Here is a 27,250-nt window from a genome sequence, read left to right as displayed (position 1 = left end):
CGAAGAAGAAATTGAATCGAGGGGAGTAATGCCTAAAGTATGGTTTAGGTATGTAGACGACGTATTTGCGATCGTTAGAAGGGACGACATAGACATGGTCATCTCCTCTATAAACAAGATTCATAATAAAATCGAGTTTACACTAGAGGTAGAAAAGGATGGGGTTCTGCGTTTCCTGGATCTAAATGTCGTCAACTCTAACGGAAAGCTTAAGTTCGAGATATACCGTAAGCCTACAGCAACGCAGAGAACGATACCGGTAACTTCACATCACACATTTTCCCAAAAAAATGGCTGCCTATAATTGCATGATTCACCGACTGATTACATACCCTCTTTCGGAATACGGTTTCAATAAGGAACGACAGTACATTATTGAAACCGCTATTAAGAATGGGTATAATTCTCAGACCATTGAGAAATTGATTGGAAGGAAAGCCAGGCAACACAATAGGCATGCCTATACAACGCTATTTTCGCAGCAGAAGGAGGTAACCACCAGACGAATAAGTATCCCATATTCCTACCTATTTAACAACATCTGGGATTGGGTAAAAAAGTACAAACTGGAAATCGTAGGTTCGAGTCGATCGTCCACCTTGCGGAGTTTACTGGGAAGCGTCCTTTGGCAGCGGACGAAAAAAGCGGGATTTACCGAATAACGTGCAGCGACTGCAATAAAATATACATAGGGCATACGAAACGCCTGATAACGACGAGATTTAATGAGCACATCAAGGAAGCGGTAAATTGTGTTCGGAAACAAAAGTCGTCCATAAGATCATCAGTGACAGCGCACATATTCGAAGAAGCCCATGTCATTCAACGCGATAACCTTGAACTCTTGCGGCATACAAACCGCATATCGAACTGAATCTAGTTTTCGCAATGCCTTCCAATTCTTGGATCCCCATACATCTGTTTAGTAGAAGATTTGATGTTATCTTGAAACGAAGAGAAAACTGAGACGAACCAGAAGAATGAATGTCAGGATATACTGACATCTTCTACGCGGATGGCTCAAAAACAGAAAATGGTTGAGGAGCTGGATTCTACCTCTCGAATAAAAGCGAGAAGGGGCTTTTTCCTTGGGACAATACGCAACGGTCTTTTAGGCTGAAGTGTATGCGATCCTAAGGGCGGCAACCTGGATGATTGGCGAGCAGTTGAAGGGTAGCCGCATTGCAATCTCTAACGATATTCAAACTGCCTTGAGGGCGTTGAGAGGTACTTTGATCAGTTCAAAAATCGTTCAGGAATGTAGAAATCGATTGAACTCTGTTCCTAGAGTCAATACGGTAAAATTAATCTGGATCATTGTGGTGTAGAGAGAAATCACTGGCCATATTTCACTAGCTCGGCATATGTTCAGAATAGGAGTTATCCAAAATGATATGTGTCCATCCTGTAATGAGGAATCCACTGAATGAGGAACACTGAACAGATTTTTGGTTCTGATGTGCTCCAACTGCAGCGGGGAGCATCGCATCCACTAACGGAAATCCTGGAATACATCAATCCAGGATATTCCGTTAGACGGGGGAATCGAGTACAACGGATCACTAAGTGCTCAGAGGCTCTGCCTTTCCCCCATCTCAAAGACACAAACACACACATTTGTGGCTCGGATCATATCCCAATTGTCGACAGGTGCAGGTGGTTTTGAGCATATCACTTGGCTGGAGGTTACGCCACTGAGTACAAAGCCTTAATGGCTCCTTGGCTATTGGTCAGAATGACTATTTTACGCTTGTTGCTAGGATCATGTCCCAATTGTCGACAAGCCTCCAGTCTCGCCAGTACCTCTGATTACACTGATGAATCCTGGAAGACCGTATGACTCGGATATTGTACGTATCTAATAATTCTCCCGCGCCGCCAAGAAGTTCAGGGGTATTTTGGGGACTGAGTAACACCGGTACATGTAGTTCTTTTGATCCTATTAAATTTCATTCTATTGTACGTCTGCTCAGTGTCTGCCACCATACAATAGTACACAATAGGTTTGTTAAGATGAGAGAAGCGACAACCGTGCGTATCTAAAGAACCATCCTTAGCCACCTACCCAATTTTTACCAGAGTTATATAAGTTTAAAGTGAGAAAATTCTTCAATCTATTCGTAAGATAACAGTATCGCTACGAAAATTCACATTACTTAGGAAAATATTTAATAACAATTTATTGACGAAGAGCACAATGAAAAGGCAATCTTGAGTTTTATCTTTATCCTCAAACACTCCAATCTAATCCAATCTGCCATAGATAAAATGGATATTGCATAATTCTTCCATTCGTTCGACCATCTAATAAGACGCTTCAAAGTACGCTCAATCTAACCCTAATTTTAACCCTTCATCATGTCTGACATTACAGCCTACAACAAACAAATTTATTTCCCAAAAATTTCCATAACGAATAATATGTCCGGGAGGATCCTTACGACCGTCCTTTGACATCTTACGATTATTTACTATAAAGGCAGAGCAAATGCTCTAAAGGAATTTAATAATCCGCACAAACTTCCTGATCATATTATCTATTAGACGCAGGACACAGACACATTGACGAGAAGTGTAACATTCCGGTCACGTTTTATAGATACCCTAAGGATTTCGATATCAAATCCCATTTCCGTCACTAAGCTACACTCTGAAAGAGAGACGATGTTTGATGATAACGAAAGACGTGGAAGTGGACGAAAATAGGTGACGGAGTCCTTCGTGGTCAGGCGATGTTAACAGATTTAGCTGGAAATGCTAGACAATTTGTGCCTTAGATGTGGTAAGAGTCCAGCTCGCTTTTCAATAGAAAGTGCTTCCATTCTGGTGGACTGCTGAAGTGGTAACGGTTCAAATGATTACACGTGTCCCCATATCTGAGGCGAGTCCAATTTCAGATAAGCCAATTGATACTGCTGTCCATCAGTAGTTTTTATGGCACATTTAGCAAGATTATTTTCAATATAGTCAAGTGGAAAAATATTCATATTTATATAAGCACAGATATCATCGACTCAAAATACCAAAGCGTGGGAAGTTACTTTAGCAGGACGTCTCTATGTCTAGAGATTCAATGGGTAATCGGTTTCTTATGGATCCGAAACTTGGCTCTGAAGTGCTGAAAGTGTTTAAGTGTAGCGTTAGCTCAAACCATCTGTTATTATCTTCGCGTCACTTTCGTATGCCCTTCAATATGCCTCAAAGCTCCAATATCGAGGTTCTGATAAAATTGTCGTCGTAAAATCTTAGGCTTTATATTCATTATTTTACTCGGTTCTTTTGATAGAGCGCTTAGTTATCTGTCACCCGTAGCAGCGAATGTTAGACCATAAGGTTGCCTGTCTGGTTTGCCACATAAACGTGATCTAATCCGAATAAATTTTATTGTGGGATCTGCACACCAACCGCAGTGTGGGTTTAAATGTACACCTTCTTTCTTGTCTCTGTCAAGGCGTTCTTCATTTTACTATTTTACAGCTTTTGCCCTTATTGACAGTTCGAATATTAATCGAGAATAAGGATTTTGTCATATTTGAGCAGGGCCTTGTTTATCACCAGTTTCCGGAGTGCTTATATCAGCGTAGTTGTAGTTGCTGTAGTTGCTCAACTCTTTTATTTAATGATAGGCTTGCAAAAGTGCCAAAAATTGCTCGGAACCGGGTACTCAGCGATGTGAATTGTATCTGCTTGTTGGGAGCCTCTTGTTAAGGTTTCAACTTCGGATTTATAACATTTAAAATGTCGGTATAACAGCAGTCTACAAATGGTAGGGAATTGATAAAGCATAAAACTAAAATTAAAAGAAAGCGATTGTTATCAAGAGCCTTTAAGGAAAGATTTAATTTTTCAATATTTTATGGAATTATCCCCCTTTTGCAGGTCCTTTTCGCCTATTTACTATTTTGCATTCCAAGGTTTATTCACAACTAGTCCTTATTGTGCTAAGGGAAGTCACCATATGGTGCTCCACTTTTTCCCATATAGACTGAAATTCAGTCGTATCAGGAAACTTTAGGGCATCATCTCCATTTTGAGAGCGAAGGACAATGATGGTCTTCGAATCACACAATATAGAGCAAATTGCAGCATCTTCGGCGCGCTCTCCCGCAATGGAGCTGCGCGCGGATGATAATGCATACCGGGGTGGAAACCCCGTATGAGGCTCGCACTGGCGAAGGGGCTACAGAGCGAATCGTACCTCCTAGTAACTTCTCCTATACCTTCCAAGGAACAGGCGGAAGGAAAGGAAACCAGAGACGTGAACGGAACTGACTTGATACCAGTTCGAGTGATCGAATCTATGCAGCCCGGACATCGCAAAGAAATTAAAATGCTAAGTGGAAAACAGACGAATGCTCTGCGGGATGAGGTGAGATCTTTCGTGGATGAGAACATGGGAACTGCGGTACTTCCAAGTACGGCTTTTCTCAGAGAAATCAATCACGAGGGGATCGAGTCTTTGGCGGTACGGCGTGATTGAAACCCCGTCACACGCGGACTGCCGCATATGCTTCTAACTGTTTTCTATAACACAATAGACTAAGATTGGTCAAATCAACCTGCAGCATGCCAAAGCTCCCTCCTACCTATTGGCAGCGAGAATGACAATGCTGCAGGATTTCTCCTATATCTTTCTGGTGCAAAAGCCGTGGGTTCGATTTAACAGAATCTGTGGCATTGCATCAGTAAAAGTGGCTGGGATCTTCTACGGCGAAAGATCCATAAGACCGAGAGCTTGCGTCCTGATGTCAAGACGGTTAGAGGCAACTATGCTGAAACAGTACTTTTCTCAGGACTTAGCCACGGTCATTATACAATACCAGATAAATGACGAGAGGAAAAACATCATAGTTGCCTCCGCTTATTTACCCTATGATTCTTTGTGTCCTCCACCGACGCAAGGGATCTGGCGGCGTATGCAGAATCAAGTGGTCTCGAGTTCTTAATAGGTTGCGATGCGAATGCTCAACATATTTGTTGGGGCAGTAGCAAATGCAATCCAAGAGGGGAGAAACTATTTGATTTCATCACTTCAGCTGGTCTTATGACTGCAAATGTATGGTGCGCCCCTACGTTCGTGGGACCAAGAAGAAGCGAATTAATTGATCTAACAATCTGTACCTCAAAATTGTTAGAGTTGATTACACACTGGCGAGTGCTTAACGAGGTCCCACTGTCAGATCATCGATATCTAGAATTCAATCTGACTATTGCGGGCGAACAGCCTGCAGTACAAAGACGGAACCCTAGGAAAACGGATTGGGCAAAGTTCAATGAACTTCTTGGCAATAAAGTACAGTTCCCTAGGCGACTAAGGACTCCTTTGGTGCTGGAAGATGAATTGAAAACTCTGAACTGCACACTTTTAGAGTGCTATGAAGAGGCTTGTCCTATTTCCCGAGGCCAATGCGGTAAAACGATCCCTTCGTGGAACCAAGAACTGCAACAACTCAGGAAATCAACTAGGCGACTTTTAAACCGTTCTTGCAAAAGTAACAAGAATGAAGACTGGTTAAATTTTAAGAACTCATAGCGTGAATATAAGAGGCTCGTTAAGTGTTCCAAACGGGACTCCTTTAGATTGTACTGTGGGGAACTGGACGGCGAAAGAGAAACTTCAAAGCTATGCAGAGTCGTCAAAAGGGCTGAGTCAGCCAAGTTGGATTCTCTTAGAAAACCCGACGGTACTTTCACGAGCTACAGACTGAATTCAGTACAGACCCTCCTGGAGGAGGGGGGTTGACGGTTCCTGCAACCCCTTCAACACGTAAGTGCTGCAACGGAAACTGGAACACTGCGAAAGCGGTTGTGACCCATGAAAAGGTGAGAACTGCCATACTGTCCTTTGAACATTTCACAGCACCTGACATGGATGGCATCTATCCGGGAATGCTAAAGGAGGGTATGGAGCATTTAGAGCGACCTCTAAGAAATATTTTTCGAGAATGTCTTGCTCTGGGCTACGTGCCTTCCTCTTGGCAACAGGCTAAGGTAGTCTTTATACCGAAACCTGGGAAAGATGACTATTTTAATCCAAAGAACTTCAGACAGATCAGATTGACTTCATTCTTGCTGAAAGGTTTGGAGAGACTGGTGGAGCGTCACATTCGTGGAAACGCACTTAAGTCACACCCACTTAGTGAAAACCAACATGCTTACCAACGTGGAAAGTCCTGTGAGTCTGCTCTTCATTCTTTGGTCACAAAGTTACACGATGCAACTTTGAATGGTGAGTACTGTCCGCCTTTTCAAAAACTTGTGATGCCGACAGAGCGCATGGTGTTGATGATGTTTTAATTAAGTGGATCCATGCTATGCTAACGCGGAGATTGCTGTGCGCTGAGGTGGGTGTCGATCGCTACCTGACTGCAGAAGTAACGAAGGGCTGCCCCCAAGGAGGTGTGCTTTCGCCACTTCTGTAGAATATGCTGATCGACTCACTACTATGCGAACTGCAAAATTTGCCAATACACGCTCAACGATGACGTGGCTGTGCTTGCTGTTGATCGGGATCTTGGAGTGGTGTGTAGGAATATAACGTGTCGTTGATTTGATAGACAGTTGGTGCATCAGACATGATCCAAATAAACCCACAATGGTTTTATTCACAAAAAGAAGAAAACTAGATGGACTTTGCCTCCCTGAAATGAGGGGTACTAACCTTCAACTCTGAAATATCTCTCTAGATAAAGAACTTCTTTGGAACAAACATGTATAGGTAAAGATGAAATGAGCTCTCACAGCTTATGGGCTGTGCAGACGGACCTTTGCCTCGACATGGGAACTCAGGCCTCATGTGGTAATGTGGATATACGTTGCCATAATTAGGCCGATGTTCGTATATGCATCCGTAGTGTGGTGGGTTAAGGTGAGACAAAAAGGTATTCACCGTAAACTAGCCGCACTGCAAAGAACTGTGTATCTAGGTGTCACTGGTCGCATGAACACAATATCCGGTCCAGCTCTGAATGCACTACTCAATATGCAGCCCCTGGATATATTTATTCAAAACACCGCAATGAGAGCAGCTCATAGACTAATTCGATTAGATCTATGAGGAAACAACGGATGTGGAGGGCACAGTGTATTGGAAGAGCTTCTGGGAGGACTGAATCCAGTTCTTACAATGCCTTCCGATTCTCGTGTCCACATATATCTGTTTGGTAGAAGATATGAAGTTACCCAGAAGCATAGAGAGAAATGCATGCCGGGATATACGGAAGTCTTCTACACCGATGGCTCAAAAACAGAAGAGGTTTCTGGAGCCGGAGTCTACCTTTCGAATAAAAACGAGAAATGGGCTTTTCCTTTGGGACAATATGCAACAGTTTTTCAATTCGAAGTTTATGCGATCCTAAGGGCGGCAAACTAGGTGATTGACAAGGGGTTGAAGGGCACGGACACCGCAATCTGCAGTGACAGCCAAGCTGCATTGAGGGCGTTGAGCAGACCTTTGATCACTTCGAAAATCGTTCAGGAATGCAGAAACCGTTTGAACTCTATCTTTAGATTCAATGCTGTGGAACTACTCTGGGTACCTAGTCACTGCGGCGTAGAGGGAAATGCAATCTCGGCTGCTTTAGCGAAAGAGGGGTCAATCTCCCCTATCATCATCATCATCAACGGCGCAAAAACCGGTATCCGGTCTAGGCCTGGCTTAATAAGGAACTCCAGACATCCCGGTTTTGCGCCGGGGTCCACCAATTCGATATCCCTAAAAGCTGTCTGGCGTCCTGGCCCACGGCATCGCTCCATCTTAGGCAGGGTCTGCCTCGTCTTCATTTTCTACCATAGATATTGCCCTTATAGACTCTCCGGGTGGGATCATCCTCATCCATACGGATTAAGTGACCCGCCCACCGTAACCTATTGAGCCGGATTTTATCCACAACCGGACGGTCATGGTATCGCTCATAGATTTCGTCATTGTGTAGGCTACGGAATCGTCCATCCTCATGAAGGGGGCCAAAAATTCTTCGGAGGATTCTTCTCTCGAACGCGGCCAAGAGTTCACAATTCTTCTTGCTTAGAACCCAAATCTCCGAGGAATACATGAGGACTGGCAAGGTCATTGTCTTGTACAGTAAGAGCTTTGTAAGCTGAAATAGGTTCTGTTGGCTGATAACAACCGTGCGCGGATTTCATCATCGTAGTTGTTATCGGTTGTGATTTTCGACCCTAGATAGGAGAAATTGTCAACGGTCTCAAAGTTGTATTCTCCTATCCTTATTCTTCTTCGTGTTTGTGTTTGACCGGTGCGGTTTGATGTTGTTGGTTGATTCGTCTTCGGTGCCGACGTTGCCACCATATATTTTGTCTTGCCTTCATTGATGTGCAGCCCAAGATCTCGCGCCGCCTGCTCGATCTGGATGAAGGCAGTTTGTACATCTCGGGTGGTTCTTCCCATGATGTCGATATCGTCAGCATAGGCCAGTAGTTGGGTGGACTTGAAGAGGATCGTACCTCTTGCATTCATCTCAGCATCACGGATCACTTTCTCGAGGGCCAGGTTAAAGAGGACGCATGATAGCGCATCCCCTTGTCGTAGACCGTTGTTGATGTCGAATGGTCTTGAGAGTGATCCTGCTGCTTTTATCTGGCCTCGCACATTGGTCAGGGTCAGCCTAGCCAGTCTTATTAATTTCGTCAGGATACCGAATTCTGTCATGGCCGTGTACAGTTTTACCCTGGCTATGCTATCATAGGCGGCTTTAAAGTCGATGAACAGATGGTGCAACCGTTGTCCATATTCCAACAGTTTTTCCATCGCTTGCCGCACAGAGAAAATCTGATCTGTTGCTGATTTGCCTGGAGTGAAGCCTCTTTGGTATGGGCCAATGATGTTCTGGGCGTATGGGGCTATCCGGCCTAGCAAGATAGTGGAGAATATCTTATAGATGGTACTCAGCAACGTGATATCTCTATAATTGCTGCACTGTGTGATATCTCCCTTTTTATGTATGAGACAGATTATGCCTCGTTGCCAATCGTCAGGCATTGATTCGCTGTCCCATACCTTGAGCACAAGTTGATGAACCACTTGGTGTAACTGGTCGCCTCCATATTTAACCAATTCGGCTGTAATTCCATCGGCTCATGGCGACTTATGATTTTTTAGCCGATGAATTGCACGGACTGTTTCTACTAAACTTGGTGGTGGCAGTATTCGTCCGTCGTCTTCAGTTGGCGGGACCTCCAACTCGCCGATGTTCTGGTTGTTCAGTAGCTCATCAAAGTACTCAACCCATCGCTCTAATATGCCCATTCTGTCGGAAATCAGATTTCCCTCTTTGTCTCGGCAGATGAGCATCGAGGTGTATAGGGTTTCATCCTGCTGACTTGTTGGTAAAACTTCCGCGCCTGGTGCGGTTGCTCCCTGTACTTTTCTAGTTCACAGACTTGTTGGTTCTCCCAGGCTTCCTTTTTCCGTCTGTGAAGTCGCTTCTCCGCTCGACGGAGTTCGTGATAAGTCTCTGCGCGTGCCCGCGTTCTTTGAGAATGTAACATTACTCGGTATGCGGCATTCTTCCGTTCCGTTGCTAGTCTACATTCATCGTCAAACCAGCCGTTCCGACTCCTTTTGCGGCTGGGGCCAAGTATATTTGTGGCCATATCCATGATAACGTTCTTCAGGTGGTTGTGAAGATCATTTGTTGATGCTTCATCTCCAGGTCCTCTGTTGACTGCGATTATTGCGGCATCCATTTCCCTCTTATAGGTATCGCGGAGGGTTGTGTTCTGGATGGCTTGAGTGTTCGCTCTCACCTGATTGTCAGAGGGGATTCTAGGTGGTATTGTTATTCGAGCTTGGAGCACCATGCCAACGAGATAGTGATCCGAGTCTATATTGGCCCCCCTATATGTTCTGACATTCATCAAGGCTGAGAGGTGGCGGCGTTCGATCAACACGTGGTCAATTTGGTTGAAAGTGGTCCCGTCTGGAGAGGCCCACGTATGTGGACCGCTTTCCGCGCAAACCAGGTACTTCCAACAACCATTTCGTGACCCTGCTAATTGAATAGTCCGCACTCCGTTATCATTTGTTTTATCGTGTAATCTCTCCTATGCTTCCGATAATGACAGGTGGCAGAGCCTAAATGCTGCTCGACACACCAAAATTTTCCTGCCAGAACCGAACATACATACCGCAAAGTTTATCCTGTCGAAAATCAGGCGGACTTACACGTATATTGTGGGCATTCTGACAGACCACAATTCACTAGCTGAGCATATGTTCACAATAGGAATTACTCAAGATGATACGTGTCCCTCCTGTAATGAGGAAGCAGGACGCATCAGGCATCAGATCTTTGGTGCCGATGCTCTCCAATTGCGATGGGTAGCATCACATCCACTAACGAAAATCCTGCGATACGTTAACGAATCCGGAATATTCCGTTAGATGGAGGTGGCGAGTACAATGAGCCAACACGGCCTGAGTACTTAGAAGCTATAGTTTCGCACCATACCCACACATACATATACAGTCCTTATTAAAATCAGATACCTTGCTGCTGCCGATTTTACTTTTGGCAGTAAGAAGTACCGAAAGTGCGGAACTTAAGCTCGAAAAATCATCTATCTTCGCCCAACATGCCGCAAGTTATCTCTCTCTCGCCTCCAGTTCCAGTTGCATCCTATCACCATGTACATTATTTTATAGCCTTCGCTATACAAAAATGCCCAGAAGCACCAGCAACTTGAACCGCAGTTAGAATATACACTCCCGATATTTCTCACCTAAGACTTATATATACTTTCCTCAAGCCCTGTGAGCTGGTTTCCCTGGTTGTTGTAAGAGGCCACCAAGAGTGTTTTTTCTTTCTTGTGCAGGCCTGCGATTTTGTGCTCTGGAAAGGCAAGTGATAGCCGAAGCGAATCTGACTGTTTCTGACGATCTTCTCAAGGCGGGTTTTCTTCACCTGGAAGCTGGTTTCTGACTTCTCTGATTGCACGATTCTAGTCCAGGTTAAGTAGCAGTAAAATTAAAGAGCGTTATGTATTAAAGGAGACTTCCGATAAAATAAGGAGGGAATGAATGCTCTGGTAAAACCGCCTTTGAAGACTGTTCAAGTACCTCCACCACACAAGTAATCAGATCGACCACTTTGCGACCAACAACTGATTGAAAAGTTGCCTGGATATGCGTAACAAGAAAGGTGCTGACATCGTCCTCGAACGGATCACCATCTGATGGTTGCTTACGTTCGCCTGCGTGTTGCGTTCGCAGAGTTAAAGACTTACGACCCCCCAAGCTCAACATCGGCCGCTTTTATCATCCAGCTGTGGGTCGATAGTGTGAAAGTTATCTTATTGATCGGACGGCAGGTACACTAAGTAACCCGCCTGAAAATATCAATGAGCATTGGGCTGCCGTCAAAAATGCTTTTTTCTCGGGTGTCGCAGGTCGTTGACCACGTCCCGAAAGCGCATCACAAAATTTGGTTGACTATGGAATCATGGTAGCTAACGGATGGACAGAAGGCGTTGTAAGCTCCATTGACCTTCGCTAGCAATTGTGGGCGTGATGCGCTCGAACTCCGATACCGAAAGAAATCCCGAGAAGTTCAGAGTAGTGTGCACTATGACACTGTGGAAAACGGAAGATACCACAGAGCGCAATGATTTCAGCAGTGTATACCTAATTATGGAAAACTTGCATATGGTTACAAATCTTTCGATGGTTCTGTGAACGACGTCAACGGTCGACTTCACACCCATGATCGTTAAGATTCTAAAGAGCCGTTTTGAGTGCGACAGTTGAAGGGGTATCTGCGGGCTCCCTGCCGTTGCAAAAATAATAGCTAAAATAATCCTGGAACGAATCAAAAACATCTCGAAAGCTTGATCGACACAAAGCAGGCTGGTTACCGATCCAGGTCCTCCTCACATCACCACCCTCCGGATTATTCTGAAAAAGTGTGAGTAGTTTAAATATTCGCTACACTTGTTCTTCACCGATTTCAAGAAAGCTTTCAATAGCCTTAAGGGGAGTGTATTTGGAATGTTCCACATAGGAAGGGCGTTCAAAACGACACATGTTGAAGCACAATGTCACGTTATAAACTAAAATCTCGGAGGATTTTGGAGACCAAAGTCAAGTTCACCAGGGTTTCTTCTTGTTATTGACATTTTTTCTTCTTGTTATGTCTTCCAGAGGACGTAGAGGGACTCAATGGACGATTATATCTCGGCCACGCTGATGAAGTCTGTTTGCCCTCTCATCGGATGATAGGCCTTAGCCAATTGACTCTGAATTTGGAAAGAGAGGCAAATAGAGTTGGACTGAAGATAAACATCAGCAAAACCAAGGTTCTCAGTGTAATGGGTCATCGCAACCTCCCTATCTGCATTAATAGGTAAAGCGACGAAGAGGTCGATCTACTTGTATATTTAGGAATCGTGGTTTCTGACAACGGTGACACCAAACTGGATGTAGTCCGACGCATTAATAGCAGTAGATTCGCTTTCGCTGCCTTGTCTAAAATCTGGAAATGCAGTTATCTAAACTAAGACCAAGTTGTGGAGGAAGTTGAGACGTTTTCCAAGTAACCACGATCGATGCCGCGTAGGTATGATTGACGCACTACACCCCACGAAGCGGTAAAAGGCAACCATATATATTCAGATGACGACCCCAATTGGGGCCAGTCACAGCGGTCGTTTGTGTGTATCTAGACAATTCGTCCGGAATTCCAGGTAAAATTAACGAACCAGGTACGTTTAAAATAGTTTTCTGGCATGTTTTTTGTATTTTGCAAAGTTCTCTATTTAACAAAGTTCAATAAACAATCTCAAAAAAGTACTCCTATTATAAATCCGGGATATTAGAAATTATACTGATTTTCGTCCGTAACTATTTTCTTTCTCTACAAAACTCGTTCTTTTCACAATGACTGCCACCTGTATTTCTTTTTACTTATTATTATTATTTTTTCCATCTGACGTTTCTCGTCACCTACTCTGTTCTTCACTCTTGTAGCGAGGTCTGAACTGAGTGGAGCGCCAGTGACGTCATCTGTCCGCTGGTATTCGCGACATTCGCGAATCCTGCCGCGCCAAAAGATATTCTGTTAGATGCGCAATCAATCTCATGTCTAGTCTTTGCACGAATATTGTCTACGGAAATATTATTTCCTAGCATTCTGACAATGGGCAGGTCCACCAGCGATGCCTTGTTGTATATAAAACACCATCCAAGTAAATACGTTCCTTGGATCTTCGTAAATTAGACTAGCTGGGTTGGTTTTCTGTGTTCTCGGAACTTCGGTAGTGGCTGGAAAGAATTAGCAGTGTGGAAGAGCCAATTCCTTGTTTGCAAGGTATTCGTTCCATGACTGAATGGATTAGTGAAAATATGCTGCAGGTACTTAACTCGCTGGTTGAATATTGCTGAGTGGATCATACTTCTTCAGTCTCGGCTACAGGGCACAGAGTACATATGGATCATTAATACAATATGTAGTTTGTAGAAGAAGCACCCTAGATTTAAACGAGAAAACTTTTGGAATGTTACGTTGGGCTTGAGGTGAACTTCCTCCTAACTGGATATGGCAGTTTGAATCAGTGTCCTTTTGTGCGGAACCGGTTATATATGAGAAAGCCACAGCTGTGCCATGATCTTGCATTATTTTGCCGGTCTTTCACTGTGGTCCGGTTGGAAATTCCACAGTGAGCCCTGTTTGCGTGTGGCATAGTCCGCTAGGAATGCCCAGAGATCCGAAGGTACTTCATCTACAATATTACTATGGCCGTAGGGTTTCGTTGTTCAACTTCCAGGCTCACGTAGTGTGATAGCATTGCACACAATCGCGTATTCAATGTGGAGGTCCAGGTGAAGGAGCTGCAAGAATACATTGATGGCATCTACCGGGCACGACGGCAGTCCTAGTAGCACCTACATATGCAGTTCCATGAATCCTATTAAGTTTTCGCGCCTGTGTCAATTCAAAGAATCTTCTTCGGTCCAAGACCTCATTTCCCTTGTAACCTCAGACCTATGTTTAGCCTCCAATGTAACTTAGGATATAGGACCACACCCAGACACTTTATATTGGAAGAAGAGGGGGAGTCAATTTTTGTCCATTCAGTCACAGGGGGTGGAATTGGATTTTCTTGGTCATAGTGTTAAATAGCATCTGCACTGTACCACTTGGGAGGAATCAAGGCATGGGATATCTACACTATGTTCCTCCTTGCAGTGTAAAAGATGCTCAGTGGCCATGTCCGAGATCCTAGCCTCAACGCTGATCACCATGGCCCTTACTGATTCACTACATGTAGAGGTTACTTGGCATTGTTTCACCTCATCCTGTGATCAATCGCGCTTGAAGGGGGTAGATTTCTGCTGGTCTCCCAGGTTTTCGTTGTTATATCCTTGATAATCTCCAGGTATTTAACGAGATCCTTTTCATCTTGCTTGTGGACAGTACCGGCCTCTTTATTCTTCGCGACCTAGCTCAGAACTCCGACTTCGCGTCTTCACTGGCTTCCACTGAGGATTACGATGCGCCTATCCCTTAATCGCTCTTCAGTAAACGAAAAAAGACTATTGTATTTGCACCAAAGGAAAAAAAACCATTCTTCATTTCTAGTCGAAAGGTGGAACTAGTGTGAAGAAGACTCCTGTATATCGCATTCTTTTGGTTTGCACCAGTTCAAAAGCACGGGTGGATTTGAAATCTGTTACCTGCAGGCTATCCACCACGACAAGCTAGTCTCCGAAGAAAATGATCGTGGTGGATAGCTAAAAGTTTCACTTCTGTGTTAGAGCTGCCCTGCGACGTCCAATGTTGTAATCATACACAAAGCAATATTTCTTCCTGCTATCAGTTGATTCCATTTTAGCCATTGATCAGTGACATCCCCACATATTCGAGTAAAGTGGTCGGAGTTTCGTCTGAAAATTACTTATTTAAAGCGGCTTTAGCCATGAAGCTTCATCGTAGCTTATCTGGTGCCATGAAAGTCTGGATACCAGCTGAGGGTATATGCTTCAAGAAAACCTCTGGTGTATGTGATCGCAGTTATAGAGATAGATTGTGGAGGGGGGGGGGATTAATATCTGGAGTTGTGTATGACAACTCGGCAGCCATACCCGCAATTAAGGCAGGGGCTTTACTTTTTTTGAAGGTCCGTTGTCCTCCTGAAAGTTGACTCTGGATAGATTCTTGGAGGTCAAACTACGATAAGTCACCCCGGAACAATCACAGCTTCATTCAGATCTAACCATTTGTTCCATTCATTAGTCTGATCATACTTTCGATATATTGCACTTGCGTCACTACTAAGCAGAATATGATCAACCTGAAATTCAGATTCCCTGCAACAGCTGCAAATACAATTACCCATAATTTTGGGTTTACATAATAAATGAGCGCCTGAACGTGAAGCTAACATCATCACTTCCAAAGACAGTGAATCACTGAGCAAATGTGTTCTTATCGTTGAGAAACGCTATTTCTACTCAAGCATCTACCTTATTATTAAAAGCCTCAATTGGAGTAGCTAATGAGCTTCCCGGCTATCGAAAGTGGGCTATGATTGGTTTCTGAAATGTGCGCTCGCTCTTCGACAACAGTAGCGAGGGTCCCTAGATTGCTCGCTTTCTCCATTCTGGAAAGTCAAGTTTTGGCAGAGGCGAATCCGGTATCGGATTGCTTCTGATCTCTTGACCTGGAAGACGGTTTCTGACAGACTTCAAACTGCAAGATTTCGATCCAGGTTAGGGAGCATCATAATTGTACAGTGCTATACACCAACGGAAATTTACAATATAATTGAGAAGGACAGTTTCTTCGATCAAATAAATACAGTTCAGCGGGAGTTTACTAAAGGTGACATTGTGATCGTGATGTGTGATCTGAATGCTAAGATCTGACAACACCTTGCTCCGGCATGTGATGGAGAAGCACGGTCTTGACGATGGTAATCGTAATAGGGACGGTTCGTGGATTTCTGCAACTTCCATTGCCTCAGCATTTTTGCCACATTGTTCGAGCACAGAGCCTGCCATAAGATCACTTGGGTTTCAACTGACCGATGTACCACAAGCAATCAGATCGAGCACTTCGCGATCAGCAGTAGATTCAAGGGTTGTCTTCTGGATGTGGAGGCGCTGTTTGTGAATTTAAGAGGCGCTGACATCGGCCTTGAAAGGGATCATCATCTGATGATCGCTTAATTTCACTTACGTCTTGGGTCCGCCACTTGTCACAAAGTTGGCGAGCTGCGACCCCCTAGGCTCAACATTGGCGATTTGTACGACCCAACTCTCGCTCGACAGTGGAAGAGCTATGTTTTTGATCAAAAGGCAAATCTATTGAGTAATCCACTTGGGATTTTCTCGGATTTCACTTTCGAAGTCGTGGAAGCGATGAACGCAAGGGGTTAGAGGCTCTACTGACCGGTGCGAGTGATGGCGGAAGTGACGCGCACGAACTCGATACAGACCGAAATCCCGAGAAATTCAACGTACTGTACCCCGTGACAAGAAAAAAACTGATATTGCGCAGGGTCAGGGAAGTGAAAGATGCAACAAATCGCAATGATTTGAGAACTGTCTATCGCATTACAAAAGTGGTGGCAACTCTTTCGATGGTCCTGTGAAGAACTTCAACGCTTGACTTCTCATCCACGATGATGAAGAACTGAAGAGGTGGAAAAACATTTCACCATGGTTCTTAACGGTATTGCCAGCGGTGATGTTCCTCCTCTTATGGATGAAATGGCTAGTCGCCATAACATGCGGATACGGATTGTTCCTCCAAGCAGAAGAGAAATCATTTTGACTTTCAATGCATTAAAATGGAGTAAGATTGCTGGACTTGACGGTCTCCCTGCAAAGTTAATCGCTGCACCTGCAGTTACTTCACATCTACTGCTTCCACTCGTACAGAAATCTTGGAAATCCAAGGCTTTTCCCTGGGAGTGAAAGAAGGAGAATGACCGGCAAGATTCCAAACAAGGGCACACATTTTGCGTGTGACAACTGGAGGAGTATCTGCATACTCCCTGCCGTTGCAAAGATAATAGCTAAAATAATCCTGGAAGCATAGCCCCCTTTATATTGCATTTCTGGATCTAGAGAAGGTATTTGAGCGTATGCCACACGAACGTGCGCTCTAATTGCTCTACCACGATCCGAAAAGAAAAGTTCAAAGTGTGGCGGGTGTATCAAAACCGCTTCGAGTCTCTGTTGGTTTTCATCAAGGAAGCGCCTTCTCACCACTTCTCTTTGTTCTTGTTACGGACACTGCCACACGGAACATTCAACGTCCAGCGGTCTATACACTGCTTTATGCAGATAATGTTTTTCTAGCATCTAATAGCGAAAATGTCCAAAAATGGAATGATCGCCTCATGCAGCATGGACTCTTGAATCTGAATAAAACCGAATTTTTGACCACCGATCCCCATGAAACAGGTACAATCACTGTCAGAGGCGGTGACCTGCCAAGAATTGAGCGATCTAAATACCTCGGATCAACACTGTCAGCTAATGGAGAACTGTGCTAAGAAATTGCTTCACGCATTAACGCAACCTAGATGAAGTAGCTTTCCGCAACTGGTGTTCTTTGTGGCCGACATATCAACGAACGTCTCAAATCTAAAATTTACGCAATGTCGCCCGTCCTGTCGTTCTCTACGGTTCTGAACATTGGCCGACTATAAAAAACAATGAATGGCGTCTTGCGGTAATGGAGACGAAGATGTTGCATTGGGCGAGTGGCATGACACGTTTTGATCACATCCGACATTAGGATATTCGCGATCGTTATGGGGTTGCACCGATCGCGGAAAAATTGCAAAAGAGGTGTCTTCGATGGTATGGTCACACAATTCACGCTAACGAGAATTCACTTGCCAAGATTGGTCTAAAAAACCAAAGTTGATGGTAAACGAGCCAGAGGCCGGCCGAAACAACGGTGGCTTGATACGCTGGATGGGGATTTAAAAGCCTCTAGATTGCATCCAGATCAGGCATTTGATAGAATCAAATGGCGAAACCGATCACGACGAGCCGCCCCCGCTTGTGAACTGCGGTTACTGTATTAAGCTAAAACTAATTACCTTCCCCTGTTTAGGGGGAAGATCATAAGGTCAAAATTCGGGACCGAGTGGAGAATCATGATGACTCCCGGAAATTGCACAACTAACCAGATTTTTTTAATGCCTCCTCTGCCGTCTTTACACTAGGAATCACGCCCTTTCAGCCACCCGTCAGCTTAAAGGGTCTCGTACTTTTTAAATACAAAGACTTCCGCAATGAAAATATATATACACATTTGGTTATTGAATTACGGAGTTAACTAATGGCTAAGATTGGGCAATGAAAGATTGAAGGTTGTCAGTTAACTCTTTCATCCACTATGGCAAAATTAAAACCACAAAAGTTCTTGGGTATTTTCATTTCCTTTCCTTTTACTATACTCCAAGTCAATACAACATCGTCAACAAACTTAATTTGTTTGAATCACCACAAAGTTTCATTTAGATTGACTAGAACTTGTAGGGAACCATTTCACAGATTGCATAAGTTCCACTCAAAGCGAACAGGAGAATTTACCCTCGTTTATCCACCGACTACGTGTAAATTTCCAGAGTATTCACGTAACAGATAAGGACATTCTGACACTTACTCTAAGTATAAAATCTAATTACAGTTCTCCCATAGATACTCACCCCCACTTCGGATTTCACGTGCAATTGGCCTCATAAAGCACTTGCGAGCCACACACGAAATAACTTCCCTGATTCAGCTCCGGATTAAGTTAATTAGAAGAGGATTTTACGCGAGGATATGCAGAATTTTTGTGCGAAGTCAAGCCAGAATAAGAGGAACTCAGGGAACAGCAGGATTAGTGTGAGCTTGCGTTATGCAGTAACGTGACGATGTTGACACTCTAAATTGTTTGCATGCAAGGGTGTTCGCCCACATTATAAATCTCGAGTGCAACATATTAATTTAAATGCAAATTAAGTTGTTATGAAATGCTCTTGCGACGCAGCATTTGAAAGAGGATGAAAGCCTGCAGTTGCACTGGGAATAACTGCATAACATTCGGAATGTAGATTGCGGAGATAGACTTTATGCTGTCATGGGTACAACCCCAGAATATGAAGAAATATGAAGCGGAATGGGGACAACAGCTTCAGCAAAACCCCATCTTTCATGGTTGTTGTGGAACTGTAAGCTCGGTACAGAAACGATTTTTGCAAATAACCCTGACGTATCAGAATGTCGCTATCTCAATGGAGCAATAGAACCACTGGTTCCTTATCGATAAGTTAACCTGAAACGTCAATAATATCCGTTTGTAATAAATCCAAGATGGCAAAGCGAATGATTTCACCTTCATATTCGGCTAGTACATCAAATATTCATAAAAACTACGATTACAATGAATTACCTCATAAGTTTGGCCAGTGTAACCTTTTGAGGTTATGTGGTTATTTGCTCAGCGCTCCCAGCCCCCTGAATGATCCTTAATTTCTCCATAATATTTCAGAATAATTAAGTAGCAGCTACTTAATTTGCAGGCGGCACTAGGAAGGGTTAATTGTTAAAGTTTGCTGCTTTGTTTGGACGTTAGTAAAATATGGGCATAATAACAACTCGCATGCGGTGGTATTTCATTTTAATCGTTTTGGTGAAAGCACTATGAACTTTATGGGGTATTACGGTTTCATAATAGAAACATGTAACTATAAGTGGATAATTATGTGGGGCGTAATTAATCCATTTAGTTTTACATTGCCTCAAGTTTAAATGAAAGGATCTTATTGTGAGCATAATCTATGAGTATTTAGTAGGCCCCACATTTCAACCGTGCTTAGATACTTGGAGCTTAGAATTAGGCCGGATTAAAGCTCCTTACCGGCTCTACATAAATAAACACTAACTTGGACTTTTGATACTTTACGCTGTATCTTCCTTTATATGATTATCACTACCTCCACTAAGCACACCCCTTTTTCAATACTACCACATTTAAGTAGCCTTAATGACGATTTCTGGAAATGCACCTTAGTTTCATCCAGGATTTCCCAGGAACTTTACATTTCCCTCTCTGTACTTGTATTGCTGTATATAGCAGCAGAGAGATCATCGACACGAAGCACCTTCAACCTGATGTTCGTGTTGAGGTGTTTGCTTTTCCAGATTTTGAACGTACTTAACGCGTAGTGGTGCTACGGTCGGCGAAGCAATATTATCTATCTACATCTAGGTAACAAATTGATTGACATCTTCAATGTTTTAGCCATTAACACATCGTTCAATAAGTCCCGGGACTGACAATGAAAACAACATTTTATCGGTAAAATTCTTTATTATTCATCAACATAATCTCCTTCCTCCTCCTCCTCCTCCTCCTAAGGGTTATACAATCATTCCAACGCTTCTCTAACTTTTCAATGCCATGTTTGTAGAACGATTTGTCTTTTGACTCAAAATGAGCCTCAGTAGCAGCGATCACCTCCTCATTTGAGCAAAATCTTTTTCCCTGGAGCATCTTTTTGAGATCCGCAAAGAGCCAGCAGTCGCTGGGGGCCAGATCCGGCGTGTACGGAGGATGAGGAAGCAGTTGGAAGCCTAATTCGTTGAATTTGGTCATCGTTTTGATTGACTTGTGGCATGATGCGTTGTCTTGATGATTCTTCTTCTTCATGTGCGGGCGTTTTTTCGCTATTTCGGTCTTCAAACGATCCAATAACACCATGTAGTAGTCGCTATTGATGGTTTTTCCTTTTTCGAGGCAATCGATGAAAATTATAGCATTCACATCCGAGAATACGGACGCCATCACTTTTCCAGCCATTTGGAAAAAACCTTTTTCATAGCCAATTTTTGGTGCAAAATAGTAAATGCACTACCAGTTGATATGTTCACCATCTTAACTATCTCGCGCACTTTCATTTTGCGGTCACCCATCACGATTTTCAATACTTGCTTGGTGTTTTCGGGAGTTACTCCCTCATTTGGCCGACCCGAACGTTCCGCATCATTTGTATCAGCTTTTTTCGATTTCCAAAATATTTCGGTCTTAACTAATTGTTATGTGAACTTATTATTATGTTTGATGGTCTGGTTTTATTATACTTCAAGTTCAGCAATTCCTCGGACGGCCCAAGAGTCTGTAGAGGCAACTATGTAGAAATAGGTTTATCCAATTGTATGCTCACTGGTCATATGTTCATGGCAAGTGTACTTGGCGGGAGAATGAACCGGAGCAACATTCCAGAAATCGTCCTCTTCACTAGTAAAAGTGCTAAAAGGAACACAAGGTACGGTGGAATAGCATACGCCGAGGACTACGTGGCCAATGTGCAGTTTGGTATCCAGTGTGCGGACTCTGAATGCCTTGGGAACTTTCAATTTTAAGCAAGACCCTTACCCTGATGCCCGGGCTAGCCACGGTGAACATTTTCCTCGGAATACTTGTGGGACCAAGATAGGGGATTCGAAAAATGAAACTAAACAAATCGTAGCTCGGTGCTGCAGGTATAAAAGGTTCTGCTGCTTATGTATATAAGAATATTTAGGCGCATGATGGTCCCAACTCCGTTATGCTGTTACCATAGTATGCTGATCCCAAACCCAGGTAAAGGAGGAGGATTTGAGGCAACGTACTCTGTTCTATCCTCAGTAAAACAAAAATAAAATGCTGAGATCAAGGAAAGAGATAAATAAAGTGTAGTTGGAGTTATTCCACTATGCTAAATCCTACCTGATCTCTCTGGGTGCCAGGTCCCGCGACAGCCCGACCAAGAAAATGCATACAATGTCTTTACAAACATGATGATCGGATAGAGCCACAAGCCTCGGAGAAATGCTGGGGCGTCCACCTCAGTCGACGCGGAAGGACGGGCCCCGGTCCTGTCGAAAAATGGGCAAGGGTTCTTGACGCATGGACGGCTTCAGCACGTAAGTAATTTAGTCCGAACAAAACAAACAAAACAAATACGTGTCTGCATGCTAAATGTTAGTACCCTAACTGGAAAGACCGAGGAACTCGCAAGAGCCCTTCGGAAAAGGCGCATTGGTATCTGCGCTCTGCATGAAACCCGATGGTCTGGAGTCAAAAGCTGTGACATTCAACGCGAACGCAGTAAAATGCCTATAAACTTCTCTATTTTCGTAACCCACACACTCAATATGGTATTGGCTTTGCCATCTTAGAGGTTTCCGTAGTGCCATTCAAGGAGTTGAACGATTTGATGATCGGCTGATGAAGCTCACCATTACTCACTTTATTCACTTTTTCACCGCGTACGCACCACAGGCAGGTTGAGCTGATGCCGAGAAAGATGCCTTCTGGCAACTTCTCGATGAAAAGTCTTGCCACGTGCTTGCTGACGACTATATTATAATTGCCGGCGATCTTAATGGTCATATGGGTGAAAAGGCAGACGGTAACAGGTGCCATGGGGCAAAGGGGTTCGGAGCGCACAATGAGGGTGGCGAGCGTATAATCGATTTTGCGGACACCCATGACCTTGTACTTATGAATACATGGTTCATCAAACGATTGTCTCATCGTCCTACATTTTATAGTGGGAACAGTAAAACGCAAATCGATTATATTCTCATAAGACGCCAACATTTTACCACCGTCACTGATTGCAAAGTCGTTCCCTACGAGACCATAACACCTCAATATCCGCCATTGATTGCCGTCCTGCGAATTAAGCCACCGATCAAACAGCGTGAGGAACGCACTGGCCCGCCGCGCATTAAATGGTGGCGATTTAGTAAGAAAAAGAAGAACCATTATGAATGTGGAAGAATCGTGGAAACAAATGAAAGACACAATCCACAAAGCGGCCTTTGCAACCCTCGGGTAAGCGGTACGTCAACCGAGATACTTCTTCGAATGATGATGCTGAAATGAAAGTCCATGAAAAGAAACGCCTCTACAACAAATTTCTCGACGATAAAATATCGGTCAATAGGCAAATTTATAAGAATGCCAACCGGTAAGCAAAGGAAGCAGTCACCCGAGCGGACCATTACAAAAATCATTACGATAAACTGGACACTCGGGATGGCGAGAGAGATCTGTATCGACTTGCTGAAAGCCGTGACGAACGTAGACAGGATATCGAACACTTCTGTTGCGTTAATGTCAAGAACGGTACTTTGCTTACCAACCATCGAGCCGCAACGGATAGATGGCGAGAATACTTCGGGCAAATTTCAACTGAAAAATTTCACAATCATTGTCAGCGCAACTGGTGCTCAGAGGTGGCGGTGAGGAAGACAGGGCGGCAACCCTGTCGGCCAAACCAAAACCAAGTAGCCGAGGAGAACCTCCATAGTGGTGGCACCGGGAGCCGCTGTACTCACTTTGGTTTGCCGGCCGTAATGCAGTAGGCGAACGCTCTTAAGGCCTAATCGGGGCGATCAGACCCGAGTCTACACGGGGCTCATCTGAAGTGGCAAATTGGTCACGAAACCTTACCAGGGGTATACTGGTACCATTGGAACCCGGACAGCCCCTGGACTCTCATACTTCAGGTGAACTGCCGTTGTATGTGAGTACAGCTCGGTTGTTTGCGGTTGGCCCCCTTGTGGGAGTTTCATGGTGGTTGTGGTTGTGCTTAAACGAGAAGAGACCTTGAGACCGGCATGGTGTTGCGTTTCAACACGGGTGCCGTACTCCTTAGTTCGGTAGAGATTTAGGTACGTCTTGCATCCACCAGTATGAATGCTAAGCCACGCACTTGGTATAGACTGGTGCCGTTGTTGTTTGTCTCAGTGAGGCCCCAAGATAGCTACCTACGTCAAACACCCAAGGGCTTAACTGTCAGCGCAACTGAAGTCGAGGAGACAATAAAACGAATGAAAGCAGGGAAAGCCACAGGACCTGACGACATCTCATCTGAGCTCTGCAAAGCGAAGAGCTGGGACCCAACACTGTGGCTCAGTGATGTCTTTAATTGGGTTATTCAGGAAGGAAGAACACCATCGGACTGGCAAGAAAGTAGCACTGTTCCAATATGGGAAAAGAAAGGTAATCCAGCAGAATGTTCAAATTACCGTCCGATCCGGTTACGGAGACGAAGATGTTACGTTGGACTAGTGACGTGACACGTTTAGATCACATCCGAAATGAGAATATCCGCGGTCGTTATGGGGTTGCACCGATCGTGGAAATGTTGAGAGAGAGGCGTCTTCGATAGTATGGTCACGCAGTTCGCGCTAACGAGAATTCACTTGCCGAGATTGGTCTGAACATCGAAGTCGATGATAAACGACCAAAAGGCGGGGCGAAACAACTACGGCTTGATATGCTGGATGGGGATTTAAAAGTCTCGAGATCGCACTCAAATCAGGCATTCGATAGAGCCAGATGGCGAAACGGATCACGACGAGCCGACCCCGCTTGTGAACGGGACAAAGGCTGAAGAAAAGGAAGAGGTGCATGATGGTCCCATTTATGCATAGTTCGTGGTGTACATATGTTCAATACATCCGATAATGAATTCGTTGTGGTACTACTCGTAACATGCGAGCGAGTGGTAGTTTGACATGAAAGAGGCGACTTTGACCTACTATAATCTTGTTAATAATAACGAGATTTCCACCAGATTTTCCAGTAAAAACCCTCGTATTGATTTAAAAGATGTATGATCTAGGGAGGTTCCGAGTAAATTTTCAAAAAATCATAATATTATATACAGGATGCGATGCGGGAACTTCCTTATTTGAAAGATTATAAAATGATAATTATTGGAAATGTCATTTTAATCTTTCTATTTTTACATAATGGCGCATTTAAAGTTTTTTTAATTACTTTTTGAAAGTAATATCTTAAAGGTGACCTAAGTTCTGGTCAATAGATTGAGAGAGTCGAAATTGAAAGTTTTGTTCCACTTTGTCCAGTATGCGCGTGTCAACGTTAGCAATAGAAGCATGAATATTGGTCTGCAGCTACCCAAGGTCTTTAGATGAGTAGTGTTCACAAAGGATTTGAGATATCCCTATAAAAAAATCGCAGGATGCTAAGTCTGGCGAACATGCTGGCCATTCAAGATTACCCTTGAAAGAGATAAGGAAAATGTTCACGCAAGAGAGCCATTCATGTTCTTGCAGTGTGAGCTGTGGCGCCGTCTTACTGGGACCACACATGCCTCAGATTGATTTCTTCAAGTTGGGGAAGTAACAATTTTTCTTGGGGGATTTCAAAATCGCCATCCTGGAGTCTCTCTGGAGTGGTTTTTGAGGGTTCTGGATTTTTTTACCACTGATTGAACAATAGATTTCCGATCAGGAACTGGACCTGCAGATAAGATTTTAAATTGTTTCCTATATGCAGGCTGACTTGCAATAATTGAACGATTGTTAGAAAAGAAAGTCGCCAAGTTGAACGCACGCTCTTCCCTTGTCCACTGCATGGTCGTTATTAAACTAACCGGACAAATAATGCTAGGCTGCGCCTTTTTGAATGCACATACATCCATTTTCGTAAGATAAATAGCCGCTGTGTGGCGCACAATTCAAATAAGGAAGTTCCCGCGCCGCACACTGTTTTCATATTAATTTTATTTGACTAGATCGTAAGGATCGATATCGTAACGTAATGTATTTTGAGACCTAGATAACAACTCTTTTTTCAGGTGCTCCGGTTGGCGGTTTCTGAGTTGGGGCTTAAGAATACACTCAAAAGTCTTCCCTGCTTGCCATAAGAGGTGGCTAAAAGGGATAGAAATTCGTGAACTAGCAATGGGCAAATTTTCATGCTCTGCTGCTACCGAAATGTCAACAATACCTCGTATAGGGACAACGATCTTTGGCTTTCAAAAGGGGACTATTTCTGACGGCTACCATAAAGCGAGCTCACTTGACCTGGAAGCTGGTTTCTGACGGACTTCTAACAGACTTCTAACTGCCAGATTTCGGTCCAGGCTATGGAGCATCGTGATTGAACAATACTATGCGCTAAGAGAGACATCCGGTATAGTGGAGAAGGATGCTTTCTACAAGAAATATCAAACACAGTTCAGAGGAGGTTTCCTAAGGGTGACATTGCGATCAAGATGGGTGACCTCAATGCTAAGGTGGGATCTGACCGCACTCTGCTCGGAGATGTGATGGGGAGACATGGTTTTGGCGACCGCAAAGGTAATGGTGGTACAACCAACCATATCGATCAGTTGGTCATGATGGTCGTTTACGTTCGCTTGCGCGTTGCGTCCACCTCTTCCCTCAGGGTTGGGAAGCTGCAGCCACCTAAGATCAACATTGACCGCTTATATATATGACCCACCTGTTGCTCGACAGTAAGAGAGCTATCTTGCTGATCGGGAGGCAAATACACTCAGTAACCCACCTGGAAATATCGATGAGTATTGGGGAATCATCAAAAACCCTCTTTTCTCGGGTGCTATACAGGTCGGCGGTCACTGCCCGAAGGGTCATCATAACACCTGGCTGACTGTGGAATCGTGGAAGTGGATCGATGGACTGAAGCAAAATCCTGAGTAGATCGGCGTAGTATACACCGTGACAAGAGAGAATTTGGTATTGCGCTGGTCAGGGAAAAGGGAGATTCTGCAGATCGCAATGATTTCAGAAAAGTATACGGCCTCACGAAAGAGCTTGCATGTGGTCGAAAATCTTTCGATGGTATTGTGAAGGTCGTCAACTTCTTGTCCACGATGATGACCAACTGAAGAGGTGGAAAGAACACTTCACCACGATTCTTAATTGTACCACATTCGATAAAGTTCCTCTTGTTGTGGATGAAATGGTAAGTTACCGTGACATGCGGATGCGGCCTGGTTGTCCAAGCAAAAGAGAAATCATTTCATGCAGCAATGCACTCAAACGAAGTAAAGCCACTGGACTTCACGGTCTCTCCGCAGAGTTATTTATCGCTGTAGCAATTGCTGCAGATGTGCTACTTCCACTCGTACGGAAATCTTGGAAACCCGACACCTAATCCAGAGAGTGGTATTCGTCAAGAACCCGAAGAAGTGCAGCCGTAAGTGTGACAGTTGGAGGGGGATGTGCGTGCTTCCTGCCTTCACAAAGCTAACAGCTAAAATAATCCGGAAACCTATCAAAGAACATCTCGAAAGTTTGATTGAAGATTAACACCAACAAAACCAAGTTTCTCAAACTGAAGGGCTTCGCATTCTCCCTATCTGCATATATGGGCAGAGCACCAAAAACGTCGATCAATTTGTATATCTCGGAAGCGTGGTTCATCAATCATTGTTCGCCCTACTCGAACGGAAAGTA

This window comes from Hermetia illucens, chromosome 4 (assembly GCF_905115235.1).
Source record: "Hermetia illucens chromosome 4, iHerIll2.2.curated.20191125, whole genome shotgun sequence".
Taxonomy (NCBI): Eukaryota; Metazoa; Arthropoda; class Insecta; order Diptera; family Stratiomyidae; genus Hermetia; species Hermetia illucens.
This window is presented reverse-complemented; position numbering follows the sequence as displayed.